Source organism: Tachypleus tridentatus, chromosome 13 (assembly GCF_004210375.1).
Source record: "Tachypleus tridentatus isolate NWPU-2018 chromosome 13, ASM421037v1, whole genome shotgun sequence".
NCBI lineage: Eukaryota > Metazoa > Arthropoda > Merostomata > Xiphosura > Limulidae > Tachypleus > Tachypleus tridentatus.
The window spans coordinates 97,266,944-97,291,819 of record NC_134837.1 but is presented as its reverse complement, the minus strand read 5'-3'; the positions used below and the strand labels follow the sequence as shown (position 1 = coordinate 97,291,819).

Here is a 24,876-nt window from a genome sequence, read left to right as displayed (position 1 = left end):
TGCACTTGTCATGAGAAAGATTTGAAACCTTTGTTTGGCAACCAATAAACAACTGTTGAACGATTCTAAAACTTTTTTGCTGGAAATTATTTAACGTATTATAATTTTGTTAGCAAATTTTCTAACTTGCACAGGGTTTACTAATTCATAAAAAGTTCAATTGATAACATATCTTTAGATGTTTTTCCCCTGTTTATGCATTGAATGTCTGAACCACTGGCACTGGAAACATTGGAGAGGGTTAGAAACGTATGGCTGTACCTTATATATTAGGTAACTTGCCTTAAGAAAGGCATGTGGACATGGTAATGTAAATGTTAAGGTAATTTAGTCTTTGCAAGTGGAGATATGGAGCACAGAAGAAATGCCTTGGCTGGAGAAACCAGCAAGGATCTCTGACTCAGGGATGTTCTTCAAATCCCTCTTAATAATAACTCCTCATGAGGTATTCAATGTATCATGGGGAGTACATCAGTGAGTATACCCCCAATGGCCTTACGACTGAGGAGGAGTTCAGTGTGTTTCAGAATAGGTATTTCCACCAAAATGTTCCCAGAATACAGCTTCTTGACAGACTGTGAACAGTCAGTAAACCCCTTTAATCCTTTGTGAATAAAAAAGGGAGACTTTTACCCTTAAGTTTTGTCAGACACAGAATGAAGTTTAAGAAAATTAGGTACAGGTACAGAATGACTTGGAGACTGTTGTTTAAAGTCTTCAAGATGTGGTCATTTACCAATGAGCTGTTTTTCAATATTTCATTTTCATTGAGATTTGGGAGATCCATAGTACAATGACAAAGGTTCAGTGCCCATTGACTCTACCAACCATGGATTCAAGGGATGCACTATAATGCTAAACGAGGTCACTGCAGCAACACCAGGGTTTTGTGAGCAGTATACCCAAACACCAGCATCAGATACAATTTACAAAAAAACTGTTGAAAATGCCCAAAACGGGTACTCAGCTGACCCTTGGAGGTGAAGGACCTAAAATCATCTATCCATGAGAACTCAAGGCCAAAGTGATGTGGTGGGGTTGGACCTCTCAACCACCAGGATCCTCTCTTCTCACAGTAAACATGTGGATGGGTTTAGATCATTGAAGAGGTAAACTGAAAAGACAGAACCTTCTCTGGGAGGTCCCCTCACTACATACAGGCATCAACACTGAGAGGACATGTAATGAATTTTTCTAAGAAATAATACAAAAAAATTGTGGCTTTACTAAATTTTTTTATTGTGATTTGTTTACAGATAAAGAATTATAGACATTATTACATTAGAACAAATGCAAATACAGTACTAGAAGTAACAGTGGAAACAGTTACTAAGAAAGAATATATAAAAGACAAATACTATGAGAATGCCACTCCTTTATAATGTGAAAATGAAATGAAGTACAAGCAGTTATACTATGCCCAGTAGTAGTATGAATTTAATCATAATTTCAGGACCAAAATACTGATGACAAGTAGGTAGAAATTAATTTTGACAAGTCTAGAATACTCTTTGCAAAACAAGTGGCAAGACTCCACATTTTAGTGGCATTTGTATGCAATACTTTAAAGGGGATACATGAAACTGACATACTCATAATAAAAGTGGTTGAGATAGAAAACCCAAACTCTCCATAACTTGTGCTATGTATCACAAGATACTTAAGTATGAGTTAGATAATTAAGAGTATATCTGGCCAACAACCTTAAGGTGTGAATGTTACCTTGAGAACAGTAAAATACACAATGGTGTAAAGTGGTTACAAATGAGGTGTAGTTGCTCGAAAACTACTGCTGAGCAAAAGCAGCTAAAAGGTTAAAACAAACATTTGACCACAACAGTGGAACAAACAAAGATAAAGCTGTATGCTTTTTACAGATGAATACAAGTTATAATTGTTCAGCACAATCAACAACAGTTTATTCAACAATGACAACAGAGAGAAGTATGGTATCATATCAATGTATGACATCTACAGTGATGCATGGTGGGGAATCAATACAAGTGGGGAGCTGCATCTCATCCAATCAAGGTATGAATTTTGCTATACACTAATGAACCAAACAAAACTGCAGCTGTATCAAAACAGTGCACCCCATAATTCTTGGTACTACAGAAATTCATTAGGTAGTATACCAGTCTGAATATCTGGGAAATGACATATGTAGTCCTTCACAATAGCACAAAATATTGACACAAATGAGAATCAATTGATCATCCAAATACCACAAAAAGTCCTAAATTCGCACTGAAAAACAGAAGAGGCACCTTTTTACTCGTAGTTTTATGAATTATCTTTCTGCCATTGCAAACACACAAATCTGTGTTACCAACATATCACAACACAATGCATGCACTAAGCATTTGAATAATGTGAAATACTACATTGGCCACAGAATGGTGGTAAAGGAAACCCCATTACCACAAAGTAAAATAATAACCCTCCAAACAGACACAGTGCACAGCTAACACAGTGGACAGATATGGTAAAACTACTAGTTCATTGTTTCAAGATGGGTTAAATGCTGAATGACAATTGGCAAAAACAGCTAATTCTTTTGCTAAGCTTATGAAAATTTCATCAGGAATGTTCTAACACTTGCACATTCTCAAGTGTTAATACATGTGGGCTGCTTTTATAATTTTGGCTTCATGGTAATTCAGTAACCCAAGCCTTCTTGTGAAAAAAAGAAACAAAAAATGGAGCATTTTGGGTTAAAGAAAAGTAATTTGACTGGTGAAAAACTCTAAAATGTGAATGAACTTTGTGATTCTGAAACTGATTCAAAGGAAAAAATATAGAAACTCTCCAGTACTTGTTCTAAACCCATACCTGATATTAATAGCCACAAAGACTTATTCTCATCCATGCCTTTCATTCCCCAAATAAGTAAGAGTTCACATACACACTTCTCAAAAAAAGAGAAAATTTGACCATTCATGGAAGAACGAGTGGTCTTAGTTGCAGTTCAATGTAGGTGAGAACTTATATTCTGTGGATTTTTGGAAAATGGTCAAATTTCTCTGATAGCCATTTCCAGTTGTTTATGGTGTCTTGTAAGTTATATGCCTTCAAAGAACTCTTCAAAAACATGGAAAAAGTGTTGGAGACCTCAAATGTGAACAAATGTAGAAAGCATAGGAAACCATAAACAACATCTATAAAAGTAAGTTCACTGTAATTTCTAAACATTTGTCTGTATTGACAATAAAAACACAACATGCATATATTGAACAAGAAACTAGCAGCTTCCTGATTACACTCACAGCATAGTTTCACAATGCACTAAAAAAGTTATTATCATACTATGAATGTCACAAGGTACCTTTCTCCAAAATGAAAAATAGTGTAACCATAATACAATATTTTGAATGAAAAAGTAGGTGTAAATATTAATACATCCCACTTCAGATAGAGACAAACAAGGAAATAAAATAAAATTGATAAATTCCATCTTTCCAATTGGCTTACAATGACTTTCATTTCACTAAGTTTAAACAAATGTCTTCAGGAAAATGAATTATCCTAGCAGTAATTTTGTAAAATATACAAAAAAAACACCTTAGGACTAGCATTACCCTTATTCAAAATCAAGTCTAATTTAACTTAATTGCAAAACAGTTTTTAATATGGCCTTAAGTACTCTATTTTCTCTTAAAGTACTTGTCCAGTGAGCAAAATGAAAAGTTTATAAAGCTTTACCCAACAGGATACTGCATTGCAAAAAATAGGTATGTCTATATCTCACAAGAAATAGTGCAAGTTCATATTTTCACTGATAATGAACGTCAAAAGTTTTTGCTTAGGATTGTAAATGTTAGCAATGCATGTAACAAAATAACTAGCAAAAAACTATGAGGATCCATGCATGGCAGAAAAAGCTTGTTGGATTTAGGTTAGATGGAGAAAGTATCAACTATGGTTCAAATGGTGGCATAGTAATCTTCCTGTAACAACATGATGCATCTTGTAGGAATTCACTATATATCACACTAATTAGAGCTTACTGTTTTGGAAACATGTAAATGGATGAAGCACATAACAAAGTTTCAAACCAAAATGAAAAGCATAATCAATTTTTGTTCAAACTCTTTAATACATTTCCAAGAAACGAAGACTACTGATTTGTTGAATAAAGTGACCGAAAAATTTGGGAAATAGATTGTCATTTGATGGGCTGCTATTAAGCACAGGTTCATGAGTTATAAGAAAAACTAGAAAACCACAGTTTGTCCCCTTATATATATTGCTTCCAGATCAAACTCTGATGAAGCTTCTGTTACCAAGGGGAACTTAAGGATGATCAAATCAGTTTATTTTACTTTCTCTCACAATGCAGCACCTTTCATTAAAAATTATGCACCAGTTAACTACTTCCTAGTCAGATCATTTAATCTTTGCTGACACTATGAATAAGATCATAACCACCCTACAAGAGTTAAATCAAATGATTACACAAGATGTACATCAAATTATGGAAATGAGCAAATATTTTGTATTTAAGTAGATATGCAAATGATATTTTTGTCAGATGTTGGCAAGTATGTAATTATTCTAAAATTTAGATCCAAAGTTCTGGCCAAGAGGATCTAACAACCTGTCAAACTATAGCAAAGATTAGTTAAGAATCTAATTATTTACCACACTGAATGTTTATTTTCCAGTTAGTCTGATGGTCATGATTCAGAGGAGAGAGACCAACATTCAAGTAAGCCACCCAAGCAGACTGTGATGCAATAATATGAACACATGAAACATTGTGTATCAAAACATTTCCTTGCAAATAAATGTTTATCTCTTCCCATGTTGAAGAAACTTCTTAGTGAAGAGTTTCACCTCATTCTACACTTTGGCAAATTAGTCCTAACAGCACTCTTTCTGTCGATAAATACAGCAGTATGTTAAAGGGAATTTTTCAGTTATGAAGAGAATCACAAGTGACAACAAGACAAGTTTGATGGGATACACACTGTCAGTCCTGATAGTCATTTTGATTGACAGGAATCAGGTAAGGTATTTTGATCTTCACCCTGCAATAGACCTCTATGTCAAAAGCAGGAAAACCCAATAGGAGACCATAATCACATCTTCACAGTCCCCCGATGCAATGAACCAAACCCTAGGTTTGAAAAAAATATGAAAAGTCATACAAAATTCATAAGTATATTGTACATAAGATGAAATGTGTAAAAGCTTTTAAAAATACAGAGAAAAAATATTTTCAACGAATGACTGTTTTAACGATCTAACAATTATTGTCCATAATTTGCAAATAGTATCCCTAGTCCCCTGGTTTTCTCAGTTTTTATTGCATTGAAATGATTTAACTCTAGCATTACTGCCACATATTTCTTAATGTGGATCAATAACTTCATAAATATACATCTTCTGAGTTCTGGGATGGCAGTGGGTATATGAAAATTTGAAATTGTGGTGTTTCTGAAGTGATGCTACAATGAATGCGACAGAAAGAGTTAAATAATGTTGTGTTTTATAAAGAAACAGATTAACAATCTTAGAAGATTTCCATCAAATAAATCAGTAAATAAAAATAATCATATGCCTGCCTCCAAGTCTATAGCATGTTTGTGCACCCAAACAAAGATGCTTATCAAACCATATATTGTGCTTCCCAGAGTTTGAAAACTTTTATGGACTGGGGAGGACTTTGAGAAGATGAGCTTACCAGCTGCTCATGATAAAATTCCCACAATGTAGCCAGTGATGCCATCACTTTTCTACTTAGAAGTATGGATGAATTCTGATCTATCATGCCATACCCTCGAAAGCATAACTCATAAAAAAGGATTCCACCTTCCAGAAAGACAATGATGCCAACTATACAAACCTGTGCTGAAATAATATCTTAACTCTAAAGAGGTTTATGGAACACTCATAACCACAACCTGGCTTGTACAAAGTTCTCATGTAACTTTTCTTTGTAGACAGGCAACCAAACAAGTAGATAGGCTGGGGAGAGCAACATAAGGCATTTGGAAATATTTTCCACATTTATACTCTGATGAACTGTATGACAGTGAAAAACAAGGTGTTTTACATGAAACAAATGGATCACATGTACAATTTTAAACAAATTGAAATGACACTTGTATAAAACATCTATTTACAATTAAAAGCAATGCAGTGTTAAAATCCTTACCTGATAAATAGTTATTAAAAAAGATTTGCCTTAAGAAAAACATGCATACGTTCTGGTGCAGAAAAAATACAAAGTAAAAAATGAAGAAGTGTTATCACAATTGGTAAGGAAAATACCTCGTGTCAATGTTACAGACTGGAGCAACACCAAGTTAATAAAAACAGGTAAACTTTAAAATTTAACTAAATATCAGAGAACCTACTGACATTGAAAAAACTAGGATATTGTATTAAACAAAGAAGCTTTTCAAGTCTAGAAATAATAAAGTACCAGACAGATGTTTTGTAACACTGGGTAACTTAAGTTTACAGGAATGTAAATGATTATGTGGGTATACAAGTCCCATACATACCTTTACTGTTACTCCTGGGACACCAGAACATATGTTCAGTCCTTTTCAGGGCAAGTCCATATTTAACACTAATTTATTCAGTACTGATATTAACACTATGTTGCTTTTAATTGTAAACATATAATTCGACTTACTTTCTTCTACATTGACAAATATTTGTATCAATAAAAAAGTTACCATCCATTTGTTACTACTTCTTGTATGTGACTTTTGTATATGTACTACTTGTGTGTTTCCATAACTACTTCCATTCATATGTATCAAAACTGTTGTTTTTGCCAACTTTTAAACGTACAGTTTAACTATGGCCTGAATACAGTGAAAAAAACTTCATATAATATTTTTATTTTTGGCAGTTTTGACAAGTTTAGAAATTGTGTTTCAGCCTCTATACAAGAGAAGTAGCACTAATTAATGGAAAATGCCTATTTTTTTAGTAATATCAAGTTTCCACCTAGAAGTAAAGAATGCACAGTTGGGTAAAAAGATAGTTTGATATTTTTACACACATATACTGATAATAAAACTGTATGTGTGGTTTGTAAAATTAGTTTTTAAATTTTGCTACATTTTAAGATCAACTGTCTTCATCAACCACTCTGCCAAGTGAAGGATATCATATAACAAACTAGATTTACCTGTCTAAAGTGCTGATGGATAAAATGATGTTTGTGGTACACGTAGAAAATCTAACTATGATTCCTTATTATACCAACAAACTTTAAATGGTTGAATTTCTTCCATCACATTTCTGTTTTATTAATCTTACCAATCACATATAGCTTAGTATAATGCACGTCCATACATGTGAATAAAGTTATTTCTCTCACATTGTAATAAACCTCTAATAATGGATCCCATCCTCTGAAACTAAATTTGATTGAAAGACAAAATATGAAGCCTGTAGTATACTAAAAGATTTACAACCCACATATACATAAAACACTAAGGCACTGCTGTGTTCAAAATAAAATACAGAAAAAAAAAAAAAGTATAGTTTTAAGAATTCTCAAAACTACTTTTTCAAATTGCAATTTGAAGTTCATGTAATAACCTAATTATATACATATACACATTTCATAAAATTTTTGAGAAAATGACAATTACTTAATTTGTATGATAACTTTACTAAAAATACTTTACCTTTCCTTCTCCTGTACTGATGACTACATCTATGGCATAAACCTCATGTAATTCAAACTCACACTTCTCATGTTATTTTCTAGTTAAAGAAAAAGAAGTCAATGTAATAACAGAGTATTAAAAATAGAAACATTAATTTTCATATTATACAATATATTTACTTTTCATGCAGTTGTACAATTTATTATAAGCAACTACAGTTGGGCACATAGTATTGCAAAAAAAGAGCTTGAACATATTCAGGCCAGAGCACTTTTGAGATGCAAAGTACACACACTTATATATCAAATTTCAAATTCTAAGTACAAATAATAATTGTAACTCTATTTCAATAACTAACCTCAAAAATACTTTAAAATGTAAACCTTATAACATGCATTTGGAGTAATTTTTCTACTCAAATTTAAACATATCAAACAATTCTAAGGATTCTCATATACAAATAATACATTTTTAATTTTTTTTTAGAATTTTTCTGCCCATCCTGAAGGAAGGACTTGCATTTTGTAATTCATTGAGAATAAAGTTATCCATGTTTTGTTTTACACGTGATTTTCCCTCTATTTACTGTTTTTATCATTACAGCCTGACATTTGTATCTTTTTATTATCTCAAAAAGTGCAAAAACAATCATCTAAAGCTCAGCTATCAAAGTAGTAATATGTAAAGTTTAAACACTACTGAATATAGCACATAAACTTTTTATCCCCACATATCGAAACATAAGGCAAAGGGTAAAGTATTTGATGATTTACCAGGAAATTGAATTAATGAATCTCCTGCAGAGAACAACAACAGAAACAAATGGTAAGCTTTTAACACTTAGATATAACCATAGATCTGGGATTTTTTTTAAATAATTTTTTAGCATTCTTTTTCATTCCTGGAAACATTTCTCAATTTATATTTTGATATAGATTGAAAACTTAATTATTTTATGACAATCACTGTGATTTGAATTATTTAATTTTTGGAATGATTAAAAACACTGATAATCAAAAACACTAATTCTGATTACTCAATCCAATAATAATTTTGATTCATTAATTAGTCTACACCATAGTAATCAATGTAATTGATGTTATCAATTAAATTGCCAAACTGTAAACTGGCAAATAGTTGGATATTTCATGCATATAGGTTCAGTTTATAACACTCATTCTGTAATACTTTTATTTGCATTCTTCTTTCTGCTTATGTTGAAGGTAGAAATAAGTACCTTTCTGAAGCATTCATGTTCTTTATCCAATCAACAATTTTATGATTTCAGATTTCAACAAAGAGTCTTGAGCTTAGTTTACATTGACAGTACAATTCAAACAACAATCACATGACAACTGTTTGTTTGTTTGCAGGCAGAGGTACACAATTCAAATTGTTACTACTCAGTGCTGCCAAGCCAGTGTATGTCTCATTTTCTGTCTACCATTTTTTGCAAAACTGAGGCAAACACAATAGTACAGCTTGTCATCAATAAAATAGGTTAGACTCTTTTAAGACCCTTTTCATATAAAAACATTGAAATTCTAGAATTTTGAGTGTTCAAACATTTATTTATTTACAATTCATGACCTTCCATTTGTTTATCACAAGTAGCTGATTTTCTATTTAATAGCTCTGTAGCCAAACAAAATTGTAGGCTATTAAAATTATGGTTTCACTCAACAATGATTATTTTATAGTGAGAGGTGATGGATAAAATAGAAGACACCTTGAAGAAATATCACCCTAGAGGATCTTTAAGATTTTTTAGAAAATATTTTCTTATAGAATTTAAAACTTGTATACTATTAAAATATGGTATAACACAAACAACAAATAGTTAGATAAAACTTTGTATGAAACAACCTTTTTGCTATTTGCAGTAAAGGATACCCATGGTGATAGGGTTAAAGTGGCATCAAAACAAATTACAAAATATTTTTCAAAAATTAATCTTTTATGGTTTATATTACATGTCCAAAAACCTGTACAAATTTTGGGTATAAACACGTACATTGTTTTGGTAACGATGGGGCAATCAGTTTATACAAGCCTAGTCACACATGGATAAATATGTACTAAACTAGCTGAAGTTTTATAAAAAGCAGAAAAATCTGTATCCTTCTATGTATAATCATGATTATTTCTCACCTCTGTGCTTCAGTGGGAGTTTGAATTATAGATTTTTCTCCATCATTCTGAAACTGTTTCAACCGATGTGACGGCATGCCTTGAAAGCAAAGTAAAAATAGAATTAAAAGATAGTTTGTGTTTTATGAAAAAAGTGTGATGCAAATGTGTTTTTTCTTGTATTTATTTATTTATAAGAAATTTCTCACTTAACACCTGCCCAGGATCTTTTAGTACTAAATAGGGATGGTAAATATGGAGTTACTCTGGAAACCTCTGAATTTGGGTTATTCTAATAGATCACAATGAATGAAGTTCAGCACAAGTTCTAAAAGGAAAAAAATAAATATTAATAAAAATATGACAGGATGAAACCTATATAGATGATACCATACTGGACAATACTCCATCTTTCTTGTATTTTAGTCTTCATTGCAAAAATAACATTTTTAATTTGAGAATTGCCAATGAAATCATTTCGTGATGCATTGTGCTTCAAATTCAACACTGAATCTTTGGGCTTTTCTGTGCCGTTATCCTTACAAAATATTGAAACTATTGATTTCTCATATATGATTCTAATTCCCATTTGTAAAGAACAAAACCACTGTGCCCATCTTCTTTCAGATAAGTTCTTCTCTCATCTGGACCTACAGTTTAGCCTAATCACTACACTTACACCATCACATTTACAACTACATCTAGATTATTTCAAGCACGTTTCATTTCTACATTGTTTTACTTTACATTTACGAGTTAATTTCTTCATGTTCGTTCCATGGTCTTGGGTCAGTTCATGGGTCTGGTTCAGTAACCTAAACCTTGAAAACAGGTCCAAAAGTCTTTTTTTCATTTAATCAAAACACCTGAAACCTGAGTGATGACGTAATGTATCAAAATATACTCAATATATGCCTCAAACAAAAACACATTTTTAATTTTGTGTTGTAATTCCACAATAACCTTCAATGGGTTCACATTTGAAAGATTTAGCTACCTTTTGTATTGCATCTGTAACAGCAAAATTCTGAAGTAAAGAAATAAATATGTAAATACACACTTTATTATACCTACAGTTAAATATGGTTAATTTGTAAACCAGCAAAATAATAAAACTAGCAACTATACTAACAGGGTCTTAATCTTTTAGTTCACTACTTAAATGTTACTTTTCAGAATAGTTTTTGCTGTAACTCCAATAAACTTCACACGACATTAACTACAACCAAAAATTATCTTCACAAAGACTCACATATTGGCAGTTACATTTTCCAACCTAATTTTACAATGAATTTGACATATCAGAAACAAACAATCAAAAATCAAATTAAAAAAGTATCACTAATTAGTTTTTAAAATTAATTTAACAAAAATTCCCCAACTACCTTAGAAAAACTAGATTAAATCAGATAAGAAAAATTATAAGTTAGTAGCTACACCATAAAATCAAAGCATTTTCACTTAAAACCAGCCAAACTATCTTCCTCCACAATAACTTACACAGTGCTGCTAGTCTTTCATTGCTGATATTATGGCATAATAACAGCAAACCTTAAATGTTAATATAGTTAAAATAATTTTATAAAAAGCAGAAAGAATTAATAAGCATACTTCAATTTTCAATACACATTAAAAGCAACCGTAACTGCAACATGTACAGAAATGTAAAAATAAAACTTTCTGTCAATATCTCTTAAAACCAACTTATAGTTTGATGTAGTTGAAACTACAAGTTCTTTTTTAAAACTATTCCTGTTTGTTATTCACATAAAAAAATGGGAACAATGATGCACTGTTATGATTATGGGATGTTTTCAAAACAATGATACTAATATTTCTGTACACTAATTTCATCTATGTATATTATATATATAATATATATATATAAATCTGAATGAAAGAGATAAAGCTAATTCTGTACGTACTGAATAGCAAATTTAGTCCAACCTTTACTTTAGTGGTTTTCAAGTTACATTAAAAAAAATCTTTTCAACATCCAATATTTTCAATTTCATTTGCATAATCTCTAAAACCTGCTAAATTAATATCAAAAGTATTTTACTGAGAAGGAGTTTTATATTTAATATTATTTTTTCTGCAATAACTAAATATAAGGTTGATTGGCTTGGCATACCTCATAACTACCATAAAAATTAGGAATAAATCCAAATTACTCAGCAAAATATCACCACAACAGCATCATTTACTCATTAAAATACATTATTAAAACAGGATGAGTCACGATATTCTAATCCATTCCAGGATTTGCCTGGAATAATTCAGCAACCTCCTCATTTTAGAAAATATTTGTACGAGTTTATTCACACAAATCATTTTTATTGTATTTTTCATTACTTGTCCAAATATATTTAGATGTTATGCATTACAATCAGTGTTCACTACATCATTAGAAATGCTGTTTTTGCTGATCTTGATTTGATTTATTCTTAATAACATAACCAGTACTCTAGTTAGTATAATATATTGTTAAGTGGTAAAAAGAGTAATTTTTTTTTGCTTGTAACCAGTAAAACATGTTGAAAGCCACACTGACTAGGATGAAATTAAAAACAGCTTTCATGGAGATTAAACTACTATCTTAGAACACAATTTAGAACGTGAAAATTAGAATACGGCCCTAATTATGATCTTGGGTATAATAGACATTACTAAACAATGTTTCCCAATCTTCACGTACTTTAAAATTTCATGGTACTTCTTCACTGAATGTTAATATCAACCTTAATAGTAACATTCTGCACATTTTCAACACCTTTCCTGATGATGTATTAGAGGATATAACAGAAACAAAGTACAACACAGCTCAGAAATATAACAGATCATAAAAGAATTTTTGATTCAATAATATATGACTATAGGCTACCTAAAATTGAAATAAATGACTGCCGTTTTTCTAACTCAATTTCGAAAAATCTTGACACTAGAGGAGTTAATTTTTTTTAATCTGAACAAAATAAAAAAGCTCCAAATCTTATAAATTAATATTAAGTTGATGGGTTCACTTAACTCATCAAAGTTTTCAAACAAATGAATCAAACTGAAAAATCTTTTAACCAAATAGTTGTACTGTTAATTAACTACTTCAGAAACAAGCAGTCATGTCTTATTTATAAGTGACAATGTAAATAAAATAATTTATGTGTTGCAAAATGATTCTTCAACTATATTTCATACAAAGCAGAACTGTCAACTTAAGTGGAATGCTCCATACTTTCTGGTTAAACCTACTTGTTAAATTGGCATAAAACCTGACAAACTCAATCTTTATTTTAAAAAGAGTTTTATTTAAAGATTATTATACTAAAGGAAACTGGTGTTAAATTTTAAACATGTTAACTTAATGATTAAGAGATATGCCCTTTTGGGCTCAACACAACCACGAAAGTAACCATGAGATTAGCCATACTATAGCATTTCACATCTGACAGACTATTAAATACACATTTCGAAGGCTTTTGTAAACAAGAAATTTTCAATTAAAGATCCGTTACTGATTTTACTTAAGAATTTTTGCCCTCAGAATACAGACCACCCAAACAAAAACAGTTGATTTTGTTTTTAATATTAAAAATACTTTTTTCATCTTACATTTTTCAAATACAATTTGCATCACCTCTTGAACCTCTGGAATGAATAATAATAATAAAAAAAGTTGTTTTTATATGAAGATATTTATATTTTGTTTTTCATTTTCTCTGCATCAGTACTTACTGCAGCTATTACAGTGAACATTTAGTGCAGTGGTTAAAATTAAGAAACAGGAAAATGCACATACCTTTCAATCTTTCAATGAATAATCTTATACTCTCTTTTTTAATTATATTTTTATTTGCACATCTTTACATTTTAAAAAACAGTTTATTTTTAATGTTTCATTTCCCTTTTCTCTTCCTTAGAATTTATTATTCAACCACACCTGACTGAGCACTCATTGGCAATATTATGGTATCATTAGCAAAGTGTTCTTGCATTCACATATTACCAGAAGGATCTCAAAACAAAGCAAAATTTGGTTTACACTTTTAAAAAGGTATTAAATTTTCACATATGAATTTTAAAACATAAGTAACACATAATTAACACATACAAACAAAAATACAATGTAACTTTCTATCTGACTAATAAGTATCCATGTAATAAACAGTTGTAAGTACTACCAATAACAAAACAATAAAAAAATGCTGTCAGTAATCAGATGCACTCAAAAATGAATACTGTACATCAATTTAAAAATAACCGTTAGAAAGTTCTTGCGTAAAATGAGCTATTCCTTTTAGGTATAAAAATGGACATCAGCTATGTCCATTTATCTTATAAATCTCAAGTACAGAAGAGAGGCATGGCTTCTGTCAAGTGTTCCCAAAATTAATTTATTATTTCTGGAAATTGACCTCAAAGAATTTGTAACAATGATGTGTAAATAATACAATTATCTTAGTTTCTAATTACACATACATGTATGTTGTACATGAATACTTACTTAAGTAATAGAGACCAAAAGTTAGGATTTGTGAATGTGCATACATAAAAGGACAACAAAACTAAAGTTGTTTTTCTTTTTAAAAGTTTATTTTGAAATAAGGGAATTATAATTCAGATAATACATAATACACATCATAATGCTAAATGTATTCAATACATTGATAGCAAAGTTGCTTAATTAAATTTTGAATGCAACTCAGTAAATCTGTGAAACATATACAGAAAAACAAAAGTACCCATGAGCTTAGAACTAACTTAAACTGTATTCTTTTCCAAATAAACATTAAAAAGCTTATTCTTAAAAACAATATTTATAGGTTGTTTAAAATTATGCAAATATTCTCAAAACAGTTGTACTATGTAAAATGATAAAAACCACACACAAACAATACTCACCTCACCCCCTGGCTTTACCATTCGTAGAGCAATTTCTGCAGCAAAGTGTGCAGCACATATAACATCAGCCTTTCTTCCTGTCACCTTATTTTCCTGTATAAATTGGTGGAAAACACATGTGCTAGGTATCATAAAAGGATTTTATTTGATTGTATGATAGAATGTCAAATTAATCTGCACTACTTCAGTCAATGCTAAATAAAATAACTTTCAACAAATTACTTCTCTCTTGATAAATAACATGGTGCATGTTGTATATCAATTACAAAACACTTACAGCTTTTTCATGTGGAAGCAAAACAGTGGAAACAAAGCTACCTTTAAACTTAAAATAACCAATACTCTTTTCCTTAAAATATTATAAAAATGAAGTTTATTTGAATATTATCTTGAGGTAATTAACTGCATTTTTTAAAAATATATTTGTGATCAAATTCTCCTGCACCATGTGAATGTATGTTCATAATAACTCAAGTTCATGTGCATCACAAAAATTGCTAATATACCTCCAAGCAAAAGTGATTCAAGTGGTTGTAAAAACAAGTTTTAGTTCATGGAATAAAGACACAACTAACAAGTATTAACAAGCAAAAATATTACTTGGTCCTGGAAGATGCATTTTAGACAAATTAAATAGCTACATTGTAAATGACAAAACAGAGTGCTACTACATTGTGGAAGTTTGTACACTTGGGTGAAGTGTATGAATCTGACAGTAAGTACTCAATATTCTCTACATGTAGTATGAGAAAGGTCTTGATTCTGGTTCTAGGACATTTTATCCATAAGAATGTATGTGGTTATAAATGTTCCAGAAGGATTGCTCTTTACAAAAGAAAACAATACGTATCATATTAGGTTGAGGAATAATTCGTGAGCATTTTTAAATAATTTCATTCAAGCATTACATTCAAGACTATACAATACTTCAATGCATGAACACATTACACCCAAAACATTTATTATGATACTTTATTTCATGTAATACCTAGGTATATAGTATGCATTGTTTTAAACGAAATTGCAAAAAATTAAATGTGAAAAGCAGATGGTGTCAAAATGCTCGATTTTGTCCACTTGACATTCCATTTAATGAGCTGAAAATGAAAGCAAAAATGAAAGACATGAAAATCAAACACACCATCTATTAGAGCAAAAAATTATCTACCAAATTACATGAAAAAATTTTGCGAAAGTGTTTCATTTATGAATATATTTTGTTAACTTGAAAAAACGCTCACGAATTATTCCTCAACCCAATAATAAGTATTTTGATGCCTCAAAAACATTTCCTGAAGAACTATATTCACAATAACCCTTCATTATTCATAACTATTTGTTTCTTTGTTTTGGAATTTTGTGCAAAGCTTAGCAGTGTAAGACTAGAGGGAAAGCAGCTAGTCATCACCACCAACTACCAACTCCTGGGCTATTCTTTTACCAACAAATAGTGGGATTGACTGTTACTTTATAATGCCCCCATAGTTGAAAGGGGGAGCATGTTTGGTGTAACCTTGATTCGAACCCTTCACCCTCAGATTACGAGTCGAATTCCTTAACCCACCTGGCCATGCCGGGCCTATTAATCATAACTACCCCTTTACATGCTGAGTACAATGACATTACTCAAACCTAATACACACTGTATTAACATACCTACAACCACCAGAACTACAAGTGTTCATCCAACACAACAACTTTTATATCTACAAATGGTTAGTGTGGGATCATGAATGTCATGTATTCCTCTACTCTATTATAATACTTTCACATATTATTTAACAAACACAGAGAATTATATTAACCTTGAACCAAACATATTTACACTATTTGACATAGTGGTGAGAATATGTGGAAATAGATACAGTATGAATACATGTAGGATTGGATTGCTGGAATATAAACATTATACAACAGTTTTGCTAATTTCAACTAACATAGAAAAGAGCATAATAGCATTTTTTCATGTTAAATTTCTCAGACATCAAATTAATAGATAGTGTCGCATATGGAAGAAAAATAAAGGTAAAAACCATAATGTTGAAAGGGTAAATTGTAACTTTGTATAAGAATCGATTGTGGAAAAGTAACTCACAAAGAGATATGGTTACACAGTTTGACAGGTTGGACCTTCATGTCCAAGTCTTAAATAAAAAACAACCTTTTGGTTGTATTGTAAGTATTTTTAAAATATATCACACAAACTGATGCCAGTTTTATAAACACAACTTTAAATTTTTCATACAATAATAACAAGAAAAAATTGTGAGCTGTCTGTGCTTTGCCCACCGTGGGTATCAAAACCCGGGTTTTTGGCAGTGTTGGTCTGCAAACATACCACTGTGCAACTGGAGGCTTCTTGGAATTTAATAGTGGAATCAGCACTTAATGGTTTCTCAGGAATGAAATGCTGCCGTTACACAACACATTAGTAATTTTGCTCCACTGTTTTTTGTTGTTTTATTTTATTATTATTATTAGCTCAACCGATCAGTAGATATGTTTAGATTCAAATGATACCAAAGGTAGGTAGTTCAGGCAACACTATCAAATGATTGCAGATATCATGAGATCATTAATATTCACTTGTTGTCCTGAAAACAAGTAAATACACATTGCTGACTTAATTATCCCACTAGTCCATGGAGGGCAAAAAAAAAGAACAAAGAAAAACAGAAACAGAGGATAATTGAGGCACTTCTGCATTTCAGTAGTTAGCCCACTGTTTAATCTAAATACAATTTTTCAATATCTTGTATTCTTATCTTAACAGCTGAAAATAAAAGAAGCAGAACTATGTTTGAACCAGCGAATTTATGATTTGAACAAATGCCAGATTCTACACACATAAACCCCAGATATTGGAAAACACCTAAAACTTTTACAACCACAATTTCTGAGTGGCGATTTCTCCGAAATATGTAACTTATTGTCTAAAATTGCAATAGCACAATTATTTAAAAAAAATATAGGAAAATAAACAATAACAGATAATCGAAGATTGTAGGTAACAGAGATGCTGGTAACTGAGGCACTAATGTAGCCCCCATTTCCATGTACAAATAATAGTGAAGTAATGTTAGGCATATCAGGTTCCTCATTTTCGGCTGGTTCCTACATCTGAAAACATTTACCACATCTGATCTAAATGAACTTTTTTCAGATTTCTTACCTTACAGCAACCAACTACTAAGGTGTGAGCCACAACAGCAATAAAACTATCAATATGAGCTCCAAGGTCTCTGAAATGTATAAAACACACAACGTATGTAGTTGAAAAACATAAAATTCAGCTTTCAGTTAATGAATAAATTAAATAAAAAATCAAATAATACAATAAATATAACCTTACCTGTTTTGTACAAATGGAATTTTACATGAATGATTTGCATATGCTAATGAAATGACATCCACCACAGATAGAAGTCACAGTGCTATGTTTAGCCTCTTTATGAGAGGCTTATGTCTACACAAACGTGCCACAGCTTTTTCAAAAATAGGCTTACACATAGTGAGATTGTTAACCATATAGATTCAAATGACTTTTTAAAGAAAAAAAGACTTCATTCTTTTCCAATGAATGTGGAAAAACTCACAACATTAAGAATTTAAGACTACAATGTAATCCAAAAATCACATTCCAATCTATAACAATAGCCTAATCTTCAAAATCAAGGCCATGGTTACAAAGAAATACCTCACACCTGAAATGTCACTACAAAAAAAACATGGACCAATTTCGTGGAGCCATTAACAAGAATACAAACAAGAACTAAAACTGACAAAGGTTTTTATGCCAAAATCTTCCTGTTACATCTCAAAACCAAAGAGACTGTTTCCCATAAAAAAAATATGACCACTGAAACTGAAACCACAATAGTCTCATTCAAATCACATAACTGTGAAGTTTCTAACATATCCAAATGGAATTTTGAGCCTCTGGACTGCTTAAGTGTAGACCAGGAAGTTGCATCTATGCATAACAGAGTTGGTAAGACTGTCATAATGTGCAGTTTACAATTAATCTTTCTTTCTTCTACAAACTTTTAATAACAGAAATTTTGTGGTAAAAATCATAGTAAATAGAATAAGTGTGATCAATAATAGATTATTTTACAAAATAGATGTGTGGAAATTATTTTGAATTAAACTACAAAAACCTAAATATGGGTTTCATAACTAGAAGAAAAATAAATTTTAAAATTTTGTATTTTTCATTTAAAAAAATCAGCACACCCACTGAACATGGATAGCATTGAAAATTTAGTCCTAAATAAATTTTACTTTATTGCAAAAAGTTGTCTTTGTATACAAAACTTATTTTTTGGAGTTTTATTATACAATACTGTTGAGGTGCAGTTGTCATACACTAATAAATTTTAAGTATAAACAATTTGTTTTGGTTTATATGAGTTAAAAGATTATTACACTATGTTAAGTTTTTACTAACTTTAATTTTTATATGTAAATAAACCTTAAGTAAAGCAGAGGATTAGTGACCAAGGCAAAGTGTAATGGGAGGTTTATTTGGTATAAGCTGCTATGGTAGCCACAAAGACGTGTTTCGATCTAACACAGAAGACACACTGACAAACTAGAATATGAAAAGGCACTGAAAGGTCTAAAAAATCCATTAAAGACAGCAGTGGATGTCTACTGCTGCAAAAACAACATGGAGAAGACAGATTAAAATGCTTTCACTCACTTGATCTACATAGTAAGACCTCTTATACAGGTTAACAAAGAAGAAAATTCGAGCCCCTACCTTAAGTTGATTGGGTACAAAGATATGTAATCATTAGGATGACAGACAAAAGCAAACCATCCAAGAGAGTAGTGAGAGGAGGCAAAGAAGAAAGAAATGTGAAACAGAAAAAAAAGAAGGTGCAGTCAAGGAATGTGTAAGAATATGCAGGAATAGACAAGATGGGAGAGCTAAGATGTGAAAATAAATTGATAAACACTTTCTGCCTGATGGCAAATGAAAGAGAAGCAAGAAGCAAGTCACGAATGAAAGATTAAGGAGATAAACAAGAAAGAAGAGGATGTCATATCTAAACAGATGGTAACTACACAGAAACTGTATGAAGAGAGAGAAAGCCAAAGATGAGATCCTGATCTAAATAGGGACAAAGAATAACCACAGACACTCTAGAAAAACTATCCAGAACCTGGTGGAGGGCTCAAACAGGAGATAAGAAGAAAACAATTGTGAAGACATGAGAGTAAAGAGAAGGTAAAGACAGGAGAAGTAAGCTCCAGTAAGGAATATGAGATATAATGCAATCAAAGAAGGCAGAAGGAAAATGACCATAAGCTAAGTGTTTGATTCACTAGATATAGTGATAGCTTAGAAAATAGAAAAGATAAACAGATTTTTATTTTATAACCTACCATGTCAATATTGGTAGTTTGTACAAGACACAACATTTTGTATTTAAACATCATAGATATCTAATTTAAACTGATGATGCATTCAACATACCACATGAAACACAAAAATAAATGTTTAGATGTGTTTAATATTTAATGTATGAAAAGAAATTTTGAATTATATTCCACAGCTTGATACCAACAGCTTAAGGAGATAAGTTCATAAAACAACAGTTCAATAAAATTTTGAATGTAAGTCAACAAATGCAATAATAGGTTATTTAACCAATGACCTTTGGTTAATTAGCTTCAAACTCATAACAGTATATATCTTTGTATATTTAAGGTTTACTGTTTTATTACCCTTTAAAATGACTTTTTTGGCATAATGTTTGGAAATCACTAAAAATTTATAGTTCATTTAACTCTATGGAATTACATAACACACAAGCTACTCAGACGCATACGTCATGAAAATATCTTATTACTATTCATTATTTTACCTGATTTTTGATCTAATTTTTGCATTTTAGTCACTTTTATTATAATAAATAAAGAATACAAAGGAAGGGCAGAAACATCAAGTACTGACCTCAGTCATTTCTGTTGTTGTTTTTAACTATAGATTGTAGATGCTACTTTACCCTGTTTTTTTATATTACTAGTATTGCTGCCAAAAATAATGTTTTGTTTAATTAAATAATCACATACAAAATGCTGACAATGTCCCATAATTATCCCAACTTTTCCAGTTTTGTCACAATGTGACAAGAGCTTCTTGATTTATTTCCTGTGGAAATAAAGTTTTCACTCAAAGGGAAATATAAAACTTTCTCTACAGAAAAAAAGTAAAATACTGTAATTTGATAGATTAAATCTTGGCTTTCTGTTGATGATAAATAATATAAAATTATCACTAACCCCATGCATATTTTTCTGTACATGTCACAACATTCTTTAATAAACATTAAAAAATCTAGTTAGATAAAAGCAACAGTGTTATACATACAGTTTTACAACATCTCCATCTTTCAATATGACATCAGTATCACTTCTCAGATGTGAAATATGGCAGATGCAGTTGTTCACAGAAACACATGTTGGAAAAGCAATACCTGGAAGAGAGGATACTGCTATACAATTCATGGAATTAAACTAAGATAGTACTAGCTACCCAAGAAAACTTAAAATTCAGTTTATAGTTGGAATGTATTAAGCTTTGGCTATTAGACATGTATGGCTTAAATAAGTTATTTCTTTATACTTTGTGACATACTTAGGTTCATGTGAAAGAAAGACAAAATTACAATTATGTAAGTGTTGTAACACAAGTAATTCTAGTTATTTAAATGGCACAATAACACTTTTTGTACCTCAGAAACTAGCACCTAATATTGATTTGAAAACCCAGGAGCTTTTATGACACCTAAAACTACATTTGGGAAGTCCTCTGAAGTAATTTTAAGGTCCTCATAATATTACAACTTCACTCATTCAAATTTTTTAAAAAGAACTTAAAGCTAGCCAAATATACCAGACTGAGTATTATATCATTTTATAAAACACAAATTATAATCTTGCTTTCAACTGAGTGACTGAGTAATCAATTACATTTTAAACTAAACCAATGCAAGAAATCTTTAATTTTCACTTCTCAAAATTATTTGCAATGAGAGACAAAATGTCATTTTTAAAATATTTTTATCCCAAGTCATTGGATCTGTACAATTTAACTCTTTGTGCTCATGTCAAGTGAGTGTCATAACCTTTTACAGAGTTACATTCAAAATTTAGTTAAACAGCTTTATTATCGATGTATGTTAATAAACTTCCCATCAAAACAGTTTATAATTCAAAGTTTAAGTTCTTAATTTCAGGAGGAAGTACTGAAATTGATTCTCAATATTCACTTCTGTGTCACATGACAAATTTCCTCTTTGAATTTTCATTTTTAGATTTTCTCTATACAACTTACAAGAATATCCAACCAATTAAAAACACAAAGTACAGATACTTACAAACCAGAATACTGAAGTTAATATTTTCTTTGACTAAAATGTAGTTCCATTAACATATCTCCACTGACAACATAATTATTCTTAGACATTGGCTTTTCTTATGTAAGAATTGGTCTTGCATGGCTCCAGCCATTTATCCCCACTTAAAAGCTCTGAGCAAATTTGCAAATTTCCCTACCTTGATCAATGTACTCTCTATTTCGGTTCTGCATAAAAGCACCTCACATAAATAATATAATCACTTTTTTTCAAGACTTACACCAGCTCTTAGTGGGGAGGTGAGGTAGGGCAGAAGATTGTCAGCAGAGATAAGTATTATTGGAAATACATGTTCAGTTTTGAAAAATGTTTACGTCCAAATCATATTCACCATCTGCTGATAATACAGCTAGAATCCCACACCGAGAAAGTGGAGGGGCTTTTGAGAGCATGATCCATACAGAAAGCAAAATAAAAGTAGTACACAAGCAGGGAAACCACACTACATCCAGAATAGGTATGCTCTTCACCTGCAGCCTAGTTCCTGTATCAAGAGTGGAATACTACATGAGTAATCATCATTATAGGCCAACCCTTACCAGGTAACAAAAGTTCTACAATTTGGGGTTGGAATTAAGTGGTCTTGATTCCTATACCCCATGTTGGTGGTTAGGGCTATTGGACTGCAATGACATAGATAAATATACTTTTGATTGGATCCCAACCTGTACCCCTAGAGTAATGTGTTTCATGCCACCAAAATCACAATGAGAAAGTATGCAACACTGAAGTTGGCAAACTTTCTCCTCTACCTGAAAAAAGTCCAAAAATCAACATTCCAGGCTCAGAATGATAAGATCACGCATGCTGTACTCAACCAAAGCAACAGAACTTATCCAGTCTGGAATTATGAACATTCATCCTCACTCCTCAACTAAGTGAGCAAGAAGTATTCCATTTACCCCTGGAACTAAGGAGAGGGCATGGAACTTGTGCTCAACTAAAGGCCTAGGAATTTCAGAATTACAAGAAGATAATGTACTTCTTCTGTGAACAACATACAAAAGCACCAATGATCAAAGAGAAGGGCCATGAACACCCCAATTTGTTTGCCTAGTGTCAAATCTGAACAAGAATTATGAGTAGGCTTCCTGACATCCAGGGATCCAAGTCTCCAACTTTCCCCTCTTCTTGAAAAGTGGAGAAGCACACTAACACTCTGCAGGAAAAACTTTTGTCCACAACTCCAGTGACTGGAAATTGGGTGTGGTTAGGACTCCCTAACTACACTACTAGAATCTGTGGGTTACAGAAATGTGGGGATACCTGAAGAACATTGTTCTCAAAACAGTGCAATACGTGAACCAAGTTCCCTAAATTTTTAAAAGCAAACTAACCACATTTTATTCAACCTAAATATCAGTGGGAACAGACAGGATCCCCTTTAGTTTTACTCGTGATTGTCCATGAGTGGCAATCCATACCACAATAATATCATTTTGCAGGTGTCTAGATGGTCTTGTGGAACACCTCATTTCTACAGATCCTGTTGCTACCAGTAGTAAGAATAAGAAAATTGGTGCTAGTGTGAAACTGGAATGAGAGAAGCACACCTGTCTAAGCAACACTCACCACAAAGTTGGATCTAGTAAAAGCAAGATATAATGGACCTTGGGAGATAGACAAAATTATATAAAATCACCTCCTACTCCTTATAATTTTTTTTTGTTAAAAATGGCCATAAGGTAGGGAAATAATTCCAGAAATAGCTTCCCAAGTATATAAAGAACATAAGAGAAAAGAAATGGGAGAAGTCTGAAAACCAGAATACCAGCCCATAAACTATCTCCCACTGGATAAATTAAATAGACAACAAATGACAAATGTGTTGAATCTGGTGAAATTTAACTGGCCCGAGGACATCAAATTTTATACTAATTATATATATAATTATACATACTCAGTCTTTCCAACACACATTCGGATTCTAATATCGGTAGTGGGCAGAGCACAGAGAGACCACGATATAACTTTGTTCTTAACAATAAACAAAGTTTTCCTTCTCTAATGTCTCCCTGTTATTACTATTACGAAAAGAAAGGTGATTATCATCACTAATATTTATCTATTTGTTCACTTTATTTTCAGAATTACAAACACGTTTTGGCTACGCATTCTTAAATTTGCTTGCCTGGTTCTATTTGTAACAATGGTGGAAGGACAAACATATCTGACAATCTTTATCTTGACGAGTTTCTTCCGCTGATAATAATTTATTTAATTACAATAACGACGCATAGCAGTTCTGCAAAAAAATTCAGCTGCCATTTTATAAATACAACACTAAAGGTACAAAAACGTTATTTCCAGAATTGCACGCTAGAGTTTCAGACTTATCAATTCCTAAAGGTATAAAATATGATATTAAAAATATACACCAGAAGTATTGGCAAAAATATGATTTTGGTCGAGCAAAACAACAACATAACTGGTGGAAAAGCTGTAATCCGATATGGAATGAAAACAGTGAGTTGCTAAAAAATCGTACAAATAAAGAATTATTTAATTTCCAAACTCTTAATAAATGTTACAAAAATTTTAATAACGGAGACACCATCAAAAAAGAGCACCCTAAAAACAATTCGAGTTATAATGAAACAATCCAGAAACTTTTTTCTGATCAAAACAAACTACTCAAAATACCAAATCAAGGGTACAATATATAGAATGACATCCCTGTAGTAACGCATTAAAATAACCGAATGTATCAATATTTAGGCAATTGGATAATCAATACTTCAAAAAAATATCTTGATTTCGTTGGATCTGATCGTATTAAT

The 24,876-nt window shown here is 31.4% G+C and overlaps 1 pseudogene across 1 annotated transcript in view; it reads right to left on the bottom strand.

The window, feature by feature from the left end:
* The window catches only part of LOC143239210 (proliferation-associated protein 2G4-like), a 32,839-nt pseudogene extending 8,430 nt beyond the window's left edge, over positions 1-24,409 (bottom strand). The window contains exons 1-7 of the transcript XR_013021062.1: positions 24,228-24,409; positions 21,049-21,154; positions 17,839-17,908; positions 14,667-14,759; positions 10,731-10,794; positions 9,789-9,867; positions 7,656-7,734 (exon numbers count right to left, since the gene is read on the bottom strand). The product of XR_013021062.1 is annotated as a proliferation-associated protein 2G4-like (transcript). The remainder of the gene's footprint in view (positions 1-7,655; positions 7,735-9,788; positions 9,868-10,730; positions 10,795-14,666; positions 14,760-17,838; positions 17,909-21,048; positions 21,155-24,227) is intronic.
* Between the last annotated feature and the right edge of the window lie 467 nt (positions 24,410-24,876).